Genomic DNA, 738 nt, shown 5'->3' with positions numbered 1-738 from the left:
ATGAAAGAAGTTGGTTGATACTTATGTGATCGTGAGAGGATCACTGTGGTATCGTGGATACCGACTCGTTGGATATTTGGGGTGTTATGCGAGAGTCAAGGGTAAAGATCAAGCTCCTTGTGGTCATGTATGATTACTACGGTATTGTTAATACCAAGCTTGATTGGATCCTGAGATGATCGTGTGATGTCCGTGATGGTAAGTGATACATGTGGTGGTTACGATGTAACCCGAACAGAGTAAGTTGGTGCATGATAGTTCATCATGTGGCATGCTAGTCTCATCATGTTCATATGTTTATGCCATGCTCGTATTGTTCTAGATGTATCATCTTGCCCATGCTATGGTTGATCTGATAGAATCATGTTAATCATTGCTTAATAATCTATAATTGCCATGCTATTGCTTGTCTTGATTGCTTTGGTTGCTGTGAGCTTGCAAGTACATTCAATGTACTGACCTGGCGTGTCATGCCAGTTTGTAGGTCATGCCAGATATGATTGCTTGTTTGCCGTGGACCCCTTGTTTGCGCTCTTGGATAAGCGTTCCAGCCAGAGTCCCTGCGGACTGGAGTTCACCGCCGTCGTCGCTTTTCCGCTACCAGTAGTCATTCCGCTACATCGTGTTGTTCTGCTGCTTGCTTGGAGCAACTGTGGCAGGTGTATTGTCGCCGTGCCGAAGTAATCCAATTGTACCCATATAGATTTTAATAAAGAGCTGATTTGTTCTATGCTAAGC

The sequence above is a fragment of the Triticum aestivum genome, chromosome 5D, assembly GCF_018294505.1.
Source record: "Triticum aestivum cultivar Chinese Spring chromosome 5D, IWGSC CS RefSeq v2.1, whole genome shotgun sequence".
NCBI classification, from domain to species: Eukaryota; Viridiplantae; Streptophyta; class Magnoliopsida; order Poales; family Poaceae; genus Triticum; species Triticum aestivum.
The sequence above is the reverse complement of the archived record's forward strand: the minus strand, read 5'-3'. Positions refer to the sequence as shown.